We start from the raw sequence: 17,255 nt of genomic DNA on the forward strand, positions 1-17,255 counted from the left end.
CTCTGCATTCATGGTATGATCTCCACACTTGTGGTAGGATCTCTGTACTTGTGGTGGGATCTCTCTACTTGTGATGGGATCTTTACTATCATGGTGGGATCTCTGCACTCATGGTGGGATCTCTGCACTTGTGAAGGGATCTCTGCATTCATAGTGAGATCTCTCTACTTGTGATGGCATCTCTCCACCTGTGGTTGGATCTCTCTACTTGTGATGTGATCTCTGCACTCATGGTGGGGTTTCTGCACTTGTGATGGGATCCCTGCAGTCATGGTGGGATCTCTGCACTTGTGATGGGATCTCTGTACTTCTGGTGGGATCTCTGCACTCATGGTGGGATCTCTACACTTGTGATGGAATCTTGCACTCATGGTGGATCTCTGCACTTGTGGTGGGATCTCTGCACTCATAGTGGGATCTCTGCCCTTGTGGTGGGATCTCTGCACTCGTGATGGGATCTCTGCACTCATGGTGGGATCTGTGTACTCATAGTGGAATCTCTTTACTTGTGATGGGATCTCTGCACTTGTGTTGGGATCTCTGCACTTATGGTGGGTTTTCTGCACTTATTGTGGGGTCTCTGCACTTGAGATGGGATCTCTGTACTCATGGTGGGATCTCTGCACTTGTGGTGGGATCTCTGCACTCATAGTGGGATCTCTCTACTTTTGATGGGATCTCTGCACTTATGGTGGGACCTCTGCACTTATGATGGGATCTCTTCACATGTGGTGGGATCTCTGCACTTGTGGTACGATCTCTGCACATCTGGTGGGATCTCTATACTCATGGTGGGATCTCTGCACTTGTGATGATGGGCTCTCTGCACTTATGGTGGGATCTTTGCACTTGTGATGGGATCTCTGCACTTACAGTGGGATATTTGCACTTGTGGTGGGATCTCTGCACTTGTGATAGGATCTCTGCATTCATGGTGGGATCTCTGCACGTGTGGTGACATCTCTGCACTTATGGTGGGATCTTTGCACTTATGGTGGGATCTCTGCACTTATGGTAGGATCTCTGTACTCATAGTGGGATCGCTGCACTCATGGTGGGATCACTGCACTTGTGGTGGGATCCCTGCACTCACAGTGAGATCTCTCTACTTTTGATGGGATCTCTGCACTCATGGTGGGATCCCTGCACTTGTGATAGGATCTCCATACTCATGGTGGGATCTCTGCACTTGTGATGGGATCTCTGCACTCATGGTGGGATCTCTGTACTTGTGATGGGATCTCTGCACTTGTGGTGGGATCTCTATACGTGTGATGGGATCTCTGCTTTTGTGATGGGATCTCTGCACTCATGGTGGGATCACTGCACTTGTGGTGGGATCTCTGCACTCATAGTGAGAGCTCTCTACTTTTGATGGGATCTCTGCACTCATGGTGGGATCCCTGCACTTGTGATGGGATCTCTGCACTTATGGTGGGATCTGTGCATTCATGGTGGGATCTCTGCACTTGTGGTGGTATCTCTGCACTCATAGTGGGAACTCTACTTGTGATGCTATCTTTGTACTTGTGGTGGGATCTCTGCACTTGTGATGGGATCTCTGCACTTGTGATGGGATCTCTGCATTCATGGTGGGATCTCTGCACTTGTGATGGGATCTCTGCACTCATGGTGGGCTCTTTCTACTTGTGGTGGGATCTCTGCACTCATGGTGGTATCTCTGCACTTGTGATGGGATCCCTGCACTCATGGTGGGATCTCTGCACTTTTGGTGGGATCTCTGCACTTGTGATGGGATCTCTGCACTCGTGATGGGATCTCTGCACTCATGGTGGGATCTGTGTACTCATAGTGGAATCTCTCTACTTGTGATGGGATCTCTGCACTAGTGGTGGGATCTCTGCACTTATGGTGGGTTCTCTGCACTTATGGTGGGATCTCTATACTCATAGTGGGATCTCTCTACTTGTGATGAGATCTCTACATTTGTGGTGGGATCTCTGTACTTGTGATGTGATATCTGCACTCATGTTGGGATCTGTGTATTCATAGTGGGATCTCTCTACTTATGATGGGATCTCTGTACTTGTGGTGGGATCTCTGTACTCATGGTGGGATCTCTGTACTCATAGTGGGATCTCTGCACTCATGGTGGGATCTCTGCACTTGTGGTGGGATTTCTGCTCTCATAGTGGGATCTCTCTACTTATGGTGGGATCTCTGCACTTGTGATGGGATCTCTTCTCCTATGGAGGGATCTCTGCACTTGTGATGGGATCTCTGCACTTGTGATGGGATCTCTGCACTTGTGGTGGAATCTCTGCACTTGTGGTGGGATCTCTGCACTCATGGTGGGATATCTGCACTCGTGATGGGATCTCTGCACTTGTGGTAGGATCTCTGCACTCATGGTGGGATCTTTGTACTTGTGATGGTGTATCTGCACTCATGGTGGGATCTCTGCACTCATAGTGGGATCGCTCTACTTGTGATGGGATATCTGCACTTGTGGTGGGATCTCTGCACTTGTGATGGGATTTCTGCATTCATGGTAGGATCTCTGCACTTGTGATGGGATCTCTGTACTTGTGGTGGGATCTCTGCACTTGTGATGGGATCTCTGCACTGGTGTTGGGATCTTTGCATTCATGGTGGGATCTCTGCACTTGTGGTAGGATCTCTGCACTTTTGGGCAGGATATCTGCATTCATGGTGGGATCTCTGCACGTGCAGTGAGATCACTGCACTTATGGTGGGATCTTTGCACTTGTGGTGGGATCTCTGCACTTGTGATAGGATCTCTGCATTCATGGTGGGATCTCTGCACGTGTGGTTGGATCTCTGTACTTGTGATGGGATCTCTGCATTCATGGTGGGATCTCTGCACTTGTGATGGGATCTCTGCACTCATGGTGGGCTCTTTCTACTTGTGGTGGGATCTCTGCACTCATGGTGGTATCTCTGCACTTGTGATGGGATCCCTGCACTCATGGTGGGATCTCTGCACTTGTGGTGGGATCTCTGCACTTGTGATGGGATCTCTGCACTCGTGATGGGATCTCTGCACTCATGGTGGGATCTGTGTACTGATAGTGGAATCTCTCTACTTGTGATGGGATCTCTGCACTAGTGGTGGGATCTCTGCACTTATGGTGGGTTCTCTGCACTTATGGTGGGATCTCTATACTCATAGTGGGATCTCTCTACTTGTGATGAGATCTCTACATTTGTGGTGGGATCTCTGTACTTGTGATGTGATATCTGCACTCATGTTGGGATCTGTGTATTCATAGTGGGATCTCTCTACTTATGATGGGATCACTGTACTTGTGGTGGGATCTCTGTACTCATGGTGGGATCTCTGTACTCATAGTGGGATCTCTGCACTCATGGTGGGATCTCTGCACTTGTGGTGGGATTTCTGCTCTCATAGTGGGATCTCTCTACTTATGGTGGGATCTCTGCACTTGTGATGGGATCTCTTCTCCTATGGAGGGATCTCTGCACTTGTGATGGGATCTCTGCACTTGTGATGGGATCTCTGCACTTGTGGTGGGATCTCTGCACTTGTGGTGGGATCTCTGCACTCATGGTGGGATATCTGCACTCGTGATGGGATCTCTGCACTTGTGGTAGGATCTCTGCACTCATGGTGGGATCTTTGTACTTGTGATGGTGTATCTGCACTCATGGTGGGATCTCTGCACTCATAGTGGGATCGCTCTACTTGTGATGGGATATCTGCACTTGTGGTGGGATCTCTGCACTTGTGATGGGATTTCTGCATTCATGGTAGGATCTCTGCACTTGTGATGGGATCTCTGTACTTGTGGTGGGATCTCTGCACTTGTGATGGGATCTCTGCACTGGTGTTGGGATCTTTGCATTCATGGTGGGATCTCTGCACTTGTGGTAGGATCTCTGCACTTTTGGGCAGGATATCTGCATTCATGGTGGGATCTCTGCACGTGCAGTGAGATCACTGCACTTATGGTGGGATCTTTGCACTTGTGGTGGGATCTCTGCACTTGTGATAGGATCTCTGCATTCATGGTGGGATCTCTGCACGTGTGGTTGGATCTCTGTACTTGTGATGGGATCTCTGCACATGTGGTGGGATCTCTGCACTCATGGTGGGATCTCTGCACTCATGGTGGGATCTCTCTACTTGTGATGTGATCTCTGCACTCATGGTGGGATTTCTGCACTTGTGATGGGATCCCTGCACTAATGGTGGGATCTCTGCACTTGTGATGGGATCTCTGTACTTCTGGTGGGATCTCTGCACTCATGGTGGGATCTCTACACTTGTGATGGAATCTTGCACTCATGGTGGGATCTCTGCACTTGTGGTGGGATCTCTGCACTCATAGTGGGATCTCTGCCCTTGTGGTGGGATCTCTGCACTTGTGATGGGATCTCTGCACTCGTGATGGGATCTCTGCACTCATGGTGGGATCTGTGTACTCATAGTGGAATCTCTTTACTTGTGATGGGATCTCTGCACTTGTGGTGGGATCTCTGCACTTATGGTGGGTTTTCTGCACTTATTGTGGGATCTCTGTACTTGAGATGGGATCTCTATACTCATGGTGGGATCTCTGCACTTGTGGTGGGATCTCTGCACTCATAGTGGGATCTCTCTACTTTTGATGGGATCTCTGCACTTATGATGGTATCTCTTCACTTGTGGTGGGATCTCTGCACTTGTGGTGCGATCTCTGCATATATGGTGGGATCTCTATACTCATGGTGGGATCTCTGCACTTGTGATGATGGGATCTCTGCACTTATGGTGGGATCTTTGCACTTGTGGTGGGATCTCTGCACTTACGGTGGAATATTTGCACTTGTGGTGGGATCTCTGCACTTGTGATAGGATCTCTGCATTCATGGTGGGATCTCTGCATGTGTGGTGACATCTCTGCCCTTATGGTGGGATCTTTGCACTTATGGTGGGATCCTGCACTTGTCATAGGATCACTGCACTTATGGTGGGATCTCTGCACTTATGATGGGATCTCTTTACTTGTGGTGGGATCTCTGTAATTGTGGTGGGATCTCTGCACTTGTGGTGGGATCTCTATACTCATGGTGGGATCTCTGCACTTGTGATGGGATCTCTGCACTAATGGTGGTATCTCTGCACTTATGGTAGGATCTCTATACTCATAGTGGGATCTCTCTACTTATGGTGGGATCTTTGCACTTGTGATCTCTGCTCTTATGGAGGGATCTCTGCACTTGTGATAGGATCTCTGTACTTGTGGTGGGATCTCCGCACTTGTGGTGGGATCTATGCACTCGTGGTGGGATCTCTCTACTTGTGATGGGATCTCTGCATTTGTGGTGGGATCTCTGCACTTGTGATGGGATCTCTGCACTTATGGTGGGATCTCTGCACTTGTGATGGGATCTCTGCTCTCATGATGGGATCCCTGCCTGTGTGATAGGATCTCTGCATTCATGGTGGAATCTCTGCACTCATGGGATCTCTGCACTTGTGAAGGGATCTCTGCACTTGTGGTGGGATCTCTGCATTCATGATGTGATCTCTGCACTTGTGGTGGGATCTCTGTACTTGTGATGGGATATTTGCACTCATGGTGGGATCTCTATACTTGTGATGGGATCTCTGTACTCATGGTGGGATCTCTGCATTCAAAGTGAGATCTCCCAACTTGTGATGGGATCTCTGCACTTGTGGTGGGATCTCTGCACTCATAGTGGGATCTCTCTACTTGTGATGGGATCTCTGCACTCATGGTGGGATCTCTGTACTTGTGATGGGATCTCTGCACTCATAGTGGGATCTCTGCACTTGTGATGGGATCTTTGCACTCATGGTGGGATCTCTGAACTTGTGGTGGGATCTCTGCACTCATAGTGGGATTTCTCCACTTGTGATGGGATCTCCACACTCATGGTGGGATCTCTGCACCTGTGATGGGATCTCTGCACTTGTGTTGGGATCTTTGCATTCATGGTAGGATCTTTGCACCTGTGGTGGGATCTCTGCACTTGTGGTGGGATCTCTGCACTTGTGATAGGATCTCTGCATTCATTGTGTGATATCTGCACTTGTGATGGGATCTCTGTACTTGTGGTGGGATCTTTGCACTCATGGTGGGAGATCTGCACTCATGGTGGGGTCGCTGCACTTGTGATGGGATCTCTGCACTCATAGTGGGATCTCTCTACTTATGATAGGATTTCTGCACTTATGGTGGGATCTCTGCACTCATAGTGGGATCTCTCTACTTGTGATGGGGTCTCTGCACTCATGAGGGGATCTCTGCATTTGTGGTGGGATCTCTGCACTCACAATGGGATCTCTCTACTTGTGATGGGATCTCTGCACTCATGGTGGGTTCTCTGCACTTGTGGTGGGATCTCTGCACTCATAGTGGGATCTCTCTTTGTGATGGGATCTCTATACTCATGGTGGTATCTCTGCACTTGTGATGGGATCTCTGCACTCATGGTAGGATCTCTGCATTTGTGATGGAATCACTGCACTTATGGTGGGATCTTTGCACTTGTGGTAGGATCTCTGCATTTGTGATAGGATCTCTGCATTCATGGTGGGATTTCTGCACTTGTGGGATCTCTGCTCTCATGAAGGGATCCTTGTCCTTGTGGTAGGATCACTGTACTCATGGTGGGATCTCTCTACTTGTGATGGGATCTCTACACTCATGGTGGGATCTCTGTGCATGTGATGGGATCCCTGCACTCATAGTGGGATCTTTACACTTGTGATGGGATCTCTGCAGTCATGGCAGGATAATTGCACTTGTGATGGGATCTCTGCACTCATGGTGGGATCTCTGCACTTAAGGTGGGATCTCTGCACTCATAGTGGGATCTATCTACTTGTGATGGGATCTCTGCTTTCCTGGTGGGATCTCTGCACTTGTGATGAGATCTCTACACTCATGGTGGGATCTCTGCACTTGTGATGGGCTATTTGCACTTGTGGTGGGATCTCTGCATTCATGGTGGATCTTTGTACTTGTGATGGGATCTCTGCACTTGTGGTGGGATCTCTGCACTTGTGATAGGATCTCTGCATTCATGGTGGAATCTCTGCACTCATGGGATCTCTGCACTTGTGAAGGGATCTTGACTTGTGAAGGGATCTCTGCACTTGCGGTGGGATCTCTGCATTCATGGTATGATCTCCACACTTGTGGTAGGATCTCTGTACTTGTGGTGGGATCTCTCTACTTGTGATGGGATCTTTACTATCATGGTGGGATCTCTGCACTCATGGTGGAATCTCTGCACTTGTGGTGGGATCTCTGCATTCATAGTGAGATCTCTCTACTTGTGATGGCATCTCTCCACCTGTGGTGGGATCTCTCTACTTGTGATGTGATCTCTGTACTCATGGTGGGGTTTCTGCACTTGTGATGGGATCCCTGCAGTCATGGTGGGATCTCTGCACTTGTGATGAGATCTCTGTACTTCTGGTGGGATCTCTGCACTCATGGTGGGATCTCTACACTTGTGATGGAATCTTGCACTCATGGTGGATCTCTGCACTTGTGGTGGGATCTCTGCACTCATAGTGGGATCTCTGCCCTTGTGGTGGGATCTCTGCACTCGTGATGGGATCTCTTCACTCATGGTGGGATCTGTGTACTCATAGTGGAATCTCTTTACTTGTGATGGGATCTCTGCACTTGTGTTGGGATCTCTGCACTTATGGTGGGTTTTCTGCACTTATTGTGGGGTCTCTGCACTTGAGATGGGATCTCTGTACTCATGGTGGGATCTCTGCACTTGTGGTGGGATCTCTGCACTCATAGTGGGATATCTCTACTTTTGATGGGATCTCTGCACTTATGGTGGGATCTCTGTACTTATGATGGGATCTCTTCACTTGTGGTGGGATCTCTGCACTTGTGGTGCGATCTCTGCACATCTGGTGGGATCTCTATACTCATGGTGGGATCTCTGCACTTGTGATGATGGGCTCTCTGCACTTATGGTGGGATCTTTGCACTTGTGATGGGATCTCTGCACTTACAGTGGGATATTTGCACTTGTGGTGGGATCTCTGCACTTGTGATAGGATCTCTGCATTCATGGTGGGATCTCTGCACGTGTGGTGACATCTCTGCACTTATGGTGGGATCTTTGCACTTATGGTGGGATCCTGAACTTGTGATAGGATCACTGCACTTATGGTGGGATCTCTGCACTTATGATGGGATCTCTTCACTTGTGGTGGGATCTCTGTACTTGTGGTGGGATCTCTGCACTTGTGGTGGGATCTTTATACTCATGGTGGGATCTCTGCACTTGTGATGGGATCTCTGCACTCATGGTGGGATCTCTGCACTTATGGTAGGATCTCTGTACTCATAGTGGGATCGCTGCACTCATGGTGGGATCACTGCACTTGTGGTGGGATCCCTGCACTCACAGTGAGATCTCTCTACTTTTGATGGGATCTCTGCACTCATGGTGGGATCCCTGCACTTGTGATAGGATCTCCATACTCATGGTGGGATCTCTGCACTTGTGATGGGATCTCTGCACTCATGGTGGGATCTCTGTACTTGTGATGGGATCTCTGCACTTGTGGTGGGATCTCTATACATGTGATGGGATCTCTGCTTTTGTGATGGGATCTCTGCACTCATGGTGGGATCACTGCACTTGTGGTGGGATCTCTGCACTCATAGTGAGAGCTCTCTACTTTTGATGGGATCTCTGCACTCATGGTGGGATCCCTGCACTTGTGATGGGATCTCTGCACTTATGGTGGGATCTGTGCATTCATGGTGGGATCTCTGCACTTGTGGTGGTATCTCTGCACTCATAGTGGGAACTCTCTACTTGTGATGCTATCTTTGTACTTGTGGTGGGATCTCTGCACTTGTGATGGGATCTCTGCACTTGTGATGGGATCTCTGCATTCATGGTGGGATCTCTGCACTTGTGATGGGATCTCTGCACTCATGGTGGGCTCTTTCTACTTGTGGTGGGATCTCTGCACTCATGGTGGTATCTCTGCACTTGTGATGGGATCCCTGCACTCATGGTGGGATCTCTGCACTTGTGGTGGGATCTCTGCACTTGTGATGGGATCTCTGCACTCGTGATGGGATCTCTGAACTCATGGTGGGATCTGTGTACTCATAGTGGAATCTCTCTACTTGTGATGGGATCTCTGCACTAGTGGTGGGATCTCTGCACTTATGGTGGGTTCTCTGCACTTATGGTGGGATCTCTATACTCATAGTGGGATCTCTCTACTTGTGATGAGATCTCTACATTTGTGGTGGGATCTCTGTACTTGTGATGGGATATCTGCACTCATGTTGGGATCTGTGTATTCATAGTGGGATCTCTCTACTTATGATGGGATCTCTGTACTTGTGGTGGGATCTCTGTACTCATGGTGGGATCTCTGTACTCATAGTGGGATCTCTGCACTCATGGTGGGATCTCTGCACTTGTGGTGGGATTTCTGCTCTCATAGTGGGATCTCTCTACTTATGGTGGGATCTCTGCACTTGTGATGGGATCTCTTCTCCTATGGAGGGATCTCTGCACTTGTGATGGGATTGCTGCACTTGTGATGGGATCTCTGCACTTGTGGTGGGATCTCTGCACTTGTGGTGGGATCTCTGCACTCATGGTGGGATATCTGCACTCGTGATGGGATCTCTGCACTTGTGGTAGGATCTCTGCACTCATGGTGGGATCTTTGTACTTGTGATGGTGTATCTGCACTCATGGTGGGATCTCTGCACTCATAGTGGGATCTCTCTACTTGTGATGGGATATCTGCACTTGTGGTGGGATCTCTGCACTTGTGATGGGATTTCTGCACTCATGGTAGGATCTCTGCACTTGTGATGGGATCTCTGTACTTGTGGTGGGATCTCTGCACTTGTGATGGGATCTCTGCACTGGTGTTGGGATCTTTGCATTCATGGTGGGATCTCTGCACTTGTGGTGGGATCTCTGCACTTGTGATGGGATCTCTGCACATGTGGTGGGATCTATGCACTCATGGTGGGATCTCTGGACTTGTGGTGGGATCTCTGCACTCATAGTGGGATCTCTTCACTTGTGGTGGGATCTCTGCACTTGTGGTGGGATCTCTGCACATGTGGTGGATCTCTATACTCATGGTAGGATCTCTGCACTTGTGATGGGATCTATGCACTTATGGTGGAATCTTTGCACTTGTGATGGGATCTCTGCACTTGTGATAGGATCTCTGCATTCATGGTGGGATCTCTGCATGTGTGGTGAGATATCTGCACTGATGCTGGGATCTTTGCACTTGTGGTGGGATCTCTGCACTTGTGATAGGATCTGTGCATTCATGGTGGGATCTCTGCACGTTTGGTGGGATCCCTGCACTTATGATGGGATCTCTGCAAATGTGATGGGATCTCTGCACTCATGGTGGGATCTCTGCACTTGAGATAGGATCTCTGTACTCATGATAGGATCTCTGCACTTGTGGTGGGATCTCTGCACTCATAGTGGGATCTCTCTACTTGTGATGGGATCTCTGAACTTATGGTGGGATCCTTGCACTTGTGATGGGATCTCTGCACTCATGGTGGGATCTGTGCATTCATGGTGGGATCTCTACACTTGTAGTGGTATCTCTGCACTCATAGTGAGATCTCTGCATTTGTGATGGGATCTCTGCACTCATGGTAGGATCACTGCACTTGTGGTGGGATCTCTGCACTCATAGTGAGATCTCTCTACTTTTGATGGTATCTCTGCACTCATGGTGGGATCCCTGCACTTGTGATAGGATCTCCGTACTCATGGTGGGATCTCTGCACTTGTGATGGGATCTCTGCACTCATGGTGGGATCTCTGCACTTGTGATGGGATCTCTGCACTTGTGGTGGGATCTCTATACTTGTGATGGGATCTCTGCTTTTGTGATGGGATCTCTGCACTCATGGTGGGATCACTGCACTTGTGGTGGGATCTATGCACTCACAGTGAGATCTATCTACTTTTGATGGGATCTCTGCACTCATGGTGGGATCCCTGCACTTGTGATGGGATCTCTGCACTCATGATGGGATCTCTGCACTCATGGTGGGATCTGTGTACTCATAGTAGAATCTCTCTACTTGTGATGGGATCTCTGCACTTGTGGTGGGATCTCTGCACTTATGGTGGGTTCTATGCACTTATGGTGGGATCTCTATACTCATAGTGGGATCTCTCTACTTGTGATGAGATCTCTACATTTGTGATGGGATCTCTGCACTTGTGATGGGATATCTGCACTCATGTTGGGATCTGTGTACTCATAGTGGGATCTCTCTACTTTTGATGGGATCTCTGCACTTATGGTGGGATCTCTGCACTTATGATGGGATCTCTTCACTTGTGGTGGGATCTTTGCACTTGTGGTGCGATCTCTGCACATGTGGTGGGATCTCTATACTCATGGTGGGATCTCTGCACTTGTGATGATGGGATCTCTGCACTTATGGTGGGATCTTTGCACTTGTGGTGGGATCTCTGCACTTATGGTGGGATCTCTATACGTGTGATGGGATCTCTGCTTTTGTGATGGGATCTCTGCACTCATGGTGGGATCACTGCACTTGTGGTGGGATCTCTGCACTCATAGTGAGAGCTCTCTACTTTTGATGGGATCTCTGCACTCATGGTGGGATCCCTGCACTTGTGATGGGATCTCTGCACTTATGGTGGGATCTATGCATTCATGGTGGGATCTCTGCACTTGTGGTGGTATCTCTGCACTCATAGTGGGAACTCTCTACTTGTGATGCTATCTTTGTACTTGTGGTAGGATCTCTGCACTTGTGATGGGATCTCTGCACTTGTGATGGGATCTCTGCATTCATGGTGGGATCTCTGCACTTGTGATGGGATCTCTGCACTCATGGTGGGCTCTTTCTACTTGTGATGGGATCTCTGCACTCATGGTGGTATCTTTGCACTTGTGATGGGATCCCTGCACTCATGGTGGGATCTCTGCACTTGTGGTGGGATCTCTGCACTTGTGATGGGATCTCTGCACTCGTGATGGGATCTCTGCACTCATGGTGGGATCTGTGTACTCATAGTGGAATCTCTCTACTTGTGATGGGATCTCTGCACTAGTGGTGGGATCTCTGCACTTATGGTGGGTTCTCTGCACTTATGGTGGGATCTCTATACTCATAGTGGGATCTCTCTACTTGTGATGAGATCTCTACATTTGTGGTGGGATCTCTGTACTTGTGATAGGATATCTGCACTCATGTTGGGATCTGTGTATTCATAGTGGGATCTCTCTACTTATGATGGGATCTCTGTACTTGTGGTGGGATCTCTGTACTCATGGTGGGATCTCTGTACTCATAGTGGGATCTCTGCACTCATGGTGGGATCTCTGCACTTGTGGTGGGATTTCTGCTCTCATAGTGGGATCTCTCTACTTATGGTGGGATCTCTGCACTTGTGATGGGATCTCTTCTCCTATGGAGGGATCTCTGCACTTGTGATGGGATCACTGCACTTGTGGTGGGATCTCTGCACTCATAGTGAGATCTCTCTACTTTTGATGGTATCTCTGCACTCATGGTGGGATCCCTGCACTTGTGATAGGATCTCCGTACTCATGGTGGGATCTCTGCACTTGTGATGGGATCTCTGCACTCATGGTGGGATCTCTGCACTTGTGATGGGATCTCTGCACTTGTGGTGGGATCTCTATACTTGTGATGAGATCTCTGCTTTTGTGATGGGATCTCTGCACTCATGGTGGGATCACTGCACTTGTGGTGGGATCTATGCACTCATAGTGAGATCTCTCTACTTTTGATGGGATCTCTGCACTCATGGTGGGATCCCTGCACTTGTGATGGGATCTCTGCACTCATGATGGGATCTCTGCACTCATGGTGGGATCTGTGTACTCATAGTAGAATCTCTCTACTTGTGATGGGATCTCTGCACTTGTGGTGGGATCTCTGCACTTATGGTAGGTTCTATGCACTTATGGTGGGATCTCTATACTCATAGTGGGATCTCTCTACTTGTGATGAGATCTCTACATTTGTGATGGGATCTCTGCACTTGTGATGGGATATCTGCACTCATGTTGGGATCTGTGTACTCATAGTGGGATCTCTCTACTTTTGATGGGATCTCTGCACTTATGGTGGGATCTCTGCACTTATGATGGGATCTCTTCACTTGTGGTGGGATCTTTGCACTTGTGGTGCGATCTCTGCACATGTGGTGGGATCTCTATACTCATGGTGGGATCTCTGCACTTGTGATGATGGGATCTCTGCACTTATGGTGGGATCTTTGCACTTGTGGTGGGATCTCTGCACTTACGGTGGGATCTCTATACGTGTGATGGGATCTCTGCTTTTGTGATGGGATCTCTGCACTCATGAAGGGATCACTGCACTTGTGGTGGGATCTCTGCACTCATAGTGAGAGCTCTCTACTTTTGATGGGATCTCTGCACTCATGGTGGGATCCCTGCACTTGTGATGGGATCTCTGCACTTATGGTGGGATCTGTGCATTCATGGTGGGATCTCTGCACTTGTGGTGGTATCTCTGCACTCATAGTGGGAACTCTCTACTTGTGATGCTATCTTTGTACTTGTGGTGGGATCTCTGCACTTGTGATGGGATCTCTGCACTTGTGATGGGATCTCTGCATTCATGGTGGGATCTCTGCACTTGTGATGGGATCTCTGCACTCATGGTGGGATCTCTGCACTTGTGATGGGATCTCTGCACTCATGGTGGGCTCTTTCTACTTGTGATGGGATCTCTGCACTCATGGTGGTATCTCTGCACTTGTGATGGGATCCCTGCACTCATGGTGGGATCTCTGCACTTGTGGTGGGATCTCTGCACTTGTGATGGGATCTCTGCACTCGTGATGGGATCTCTGCACTCATGGTGGGATCTGTGTACTCATAGTGGAATCTCTCTACTTGTGATGGGATCTCTGCACTAGTGGTGGGATCTCTGCACTTATGGTGGGTTCTCTGCACTTATGGTGGGATCTCTATACTCATAGTGGGATCTCTCTACTTGTGATGAGATCTCTACATTTGTGGTGGGATCTCTGTACTTGTGATGGGATATCTGCACTCATGTTGGGATCTGTGTATTCATAGTGGGATCTCTCTACTTATGATGGGATCTCTGTACTTGTGGTGGGATCTCTGTACTCATGGTGGGATCTCTGTACTCATAGTGGGATCTCTGCACTCATGGTGGGATCTCTGCACTTGTGGTGGGATTTCTGCTCTCATAGTGGGATCTCTCTACTTATGGTGGGATCTCTGCACTTGTGATGGGATCTCTTCTCCTATGGAGGGATCTCTGCACTTGTGATGGGATCTCTGCACTTGTGATGGGATCTCTGCACTTGTGGTGGGATCTCTGCACTTGTGGTGGGATCTCTGCACTCATGGTGGGATATCTGCACTCGTGATGGGATCTCTGCACTTGTGGTAGGATCTCTGCACTCATGGTGGGATCTTTGTACTTGTGATGGTGTATCTGCACTCATGGTGGGATCTCTGCACTCATAGTGGGATCTCTCTACTTGTGATGGGATATCTGCACTTGTGGTGGGATCTCTGCACTTGTGATGGGATTTCTGCACTCATGGTAGGATCTCTGCACTTGTGATGGGATCTCTGTACTTGTGGTGGGATCTCTGCACTTGTGATGGGATCTCTGCACTGGTGTTGGGATCTTTGCATTCATGGTGGGATCTCTGCACTTGTGGTGGGATCTCTGCACTTGTGATGGGATCTCTGCACATGTGGTGGGATCTATGCACTCATGGTGGGATCTCTGGACTTGTGGTGGGATCTCTGCACTCATAGTGGGATCTCTTCACTTGTGGTGGGATCTCTGCACTTGTGGTGGGATCTCTGCACATGTGGTGGATCTATATACTCATGGTAGGATCTCTGCACTTGTGATGGGATCTATGCACTTATGGTGGAATCTTTGCACTTGTGATGGGATCTCTGCACTTGTGATAGGATCTCTGCATTCATGGTGGGATCTCTGCATGTATGGTGAGATATCTGCACTGATGCTGGGATCTTTGCACTTGTGGTGGGATCTCTGCACTTGTGATAGGATCTCTGCATTCATGGTGGGATCTCTGCACATTTGGTGGGATCTCTGCACTTATGATGGGATCTCTGCAAATGTGATGGGATCTCTGCACTCATGGTGGGATCTCTGCACTTGAGATAGGATCTCTGTACTCATGATGGGATCTCTGCACTTGTGGTGGGATCTCTGCACTCATAGTGGGATCTCTCTACTTGTGATGGGATCTCTGCACTTATGGTGGGATCCTTGCAATTGTGATGGGATCTCTGCACTCATGGTGGGATCTGTGCATTCATGGTGGGATCTCTACACTTGTAGTGGTATCTCTGCACTCATAGTGGGATCTCTGCATTTGTGATGGGATCTCTGCACTCATGGTAGGATCACTGCACTTGTGGAGGGATCTCTGCACTCATAGTGAGATCTCTCTACTTTTGATGGTATCTCTGCACTCATGGTGGGATCCCTGCACTTGTGATAGGATCTCCGTACTCATGGTGGGATCTCTGCACTTGTGATGGGATCTCTGCACTCATGGTGGGATCTCTGCACTTGTGATGGGATCTCTGCACTTGTGGTGGGATCTCTATACTTGTGATGGGATCTCTGCTTTTGTGATGGGATCTCTGCACTCATGGTGGGATCCCTGCACTTGTGATGGGATCTCTGCACTCATGATGGGATCTCTGCACTCATGGTGAGATCTCTGCACTTGTGATGGGATCTCTGCACTCGTGATGGGATCTCTGCACTCATGGTGGGATCTGTGTACTCATAGTGGAATCTCTCTACTTGTGATGGGATCTCTGCACTTATGGTGGGATCTTTGCACTTGTGGTGGGATCTATGCACTTACAGTGGGATCTCTATACGTGTGATGGGATCTCTGCTTTTGTGATGGGATCTCTGCACTCATGGTGGGATCTCTGCACTTATGGTAGGTTCTATGCACTTATGGTGGGATCTCTATACTCATAGTGGGATCTCTCTACTTGTGATGAGATCTCTACATTTGTGATGGGATCTCTGCACTTATGGTAGGTTCTATGCACTTATGGTGGGATCTCTATACTCATAGTGGGATCTCTCTACTTGTGATGAGATCTCTACATTTGTGATGGGATCTCTGCACTTGTGATGGGATATCTGCACTCATGTTGGGATCTGTGTACTCATAGTGGGATCTCTCTACTTTTGATGGGATCTCTGCACTTATGGTGGGATCTCTGCACTTATGATGGGATCTCTTCACTTGTGGTGGGATCTTTGCACTTGTGGTGCGATCTCTGCACATGTGGTGGGATCTCTATACTCATGGTGGGATCTCTGCACTTGTGATGATGGGATCTCTGCACTTATGGTGGGATCTTTGCACTTGTGGTGGGATCTCTGCACTTACGGTGGGATCTCTATACATGTGATGGGATCTCTGCTTTTGTGATGGGATTTCTGCACTCATGGTGGGATCACTGCACTTGTGGTGGGATCTCTGCACTCATAGTGAGAGCTCTCTACTTTTGATGGGATCTCTGCACTCATGGTGGGATCCCTGCACTTGTGATGGGATCTCTGCACTTATGGTGGGATCTGTGCATTCATGGTGGGATCTCTGCACTTGTGGTGGTATCTCTGCACTCATAGTGGGAACTCTCTACTTGTGATGCTATCTTTGTACTTGTGGTGGGATCTCTGCACTTGTGATGGGATCTCTGCACTTGTGATGGGATCTCTGCATTCATGGTGGGATCTCTGCACTTGTGATGGGATCTCTGCACTCATGGTGGGCTCTTTCTACTTGTGATGGGATCTCTGCACTCATGGTGGTATCTCTGCACTTGTGATGGGATCCCTGCACTCATGGTGGGATCTCTGCACTTGTGGTGGGATCTCTGCACTTGTGATGGGATCTCTGCACTCGTGATGGGATCTCTGCACTCATGGTGGGATCTGTGTACTCATAGTGGAATCTCTCTACTTGTGATGGGATCTCTGCACTAGTGGTGGGATCTCTGCACTTATGGTGGGTTCTCTGCACTTATGGTGGGATCTCTATACTCCTAGTGGGATCTCTCTACTTGTGATGAGATCTCTACATTTGTGGTGGGATCTCTGTACTTGTGATGGGATATCTGCACTCATGTTGGGATCTGTGTATTCATAGTGGGATCTCTC

The sequence above is a fragment of the Lissotriton helveticus genome, chromosome 10 (assembly GCF_964261635.1).
Source record: "Lissotriton helveticus chromosome 10, aLisHel1.1, whole genome shotgun sequence".
Taxonomy (NCBI): domain Eukaryota; kingdom Metazoa; phylum Chordata; class Amphibia; order Caudata; family Salamandridae; genus Lissotriton; species Lissotriton helveticus.